Below are 347 nucleotides of genomic sequence, written 5' to 3'. Positions count from 1 at the left end.
ACTAGGATTTACACAAGCTTCAGTCTGGATCCAGAACACCTGAGAACAGATGCTGCCAACCCCTCAGATGATGCCAACCCTGAAAAAACATAGAGAACTACCAAATTTTGCTATAAGTTTGATTGCATCATATAATAATTGCTGTTAATAGTGCTCATCGTCTGTTTGATTACCTCTTTAATTGGTTTTTCCGTACATTTCTGCCATATGTATGTACATTAACTGACATTCACCACTGTTAAGCTACCACTAAATATATTGTAGAAATTTAATTTGCTGTAAAGTTGCTTCGCAACGATTTGTATCGTGAAAAGCTCTATACAAATAAACTTGAATTGAATTGCACC

This window comes from Sinocyclocheilus rhinocerous, unplaced genomic scaffold (genome assembly GCF_001515625.1).
Source record: "Sinocyclocheilus rhinocerous isolate Xijiao unplaced genomic scaffold, SAMN03320098_v1.1 scaffold5650, whole genome shotgun sequence".
Lineage (NCBI taxonomy): Eukaryota > Metazoa > Chordata > Actinopteri > Cypriniformes > Cyprinidae > Sinocyclocheilus > Sinocyclocheilus rhinocerous.
The sequence above is the reverse complement of the archived record's forward strand: the minus strand, read 5'-3'. Positions refer to the sequence as shown.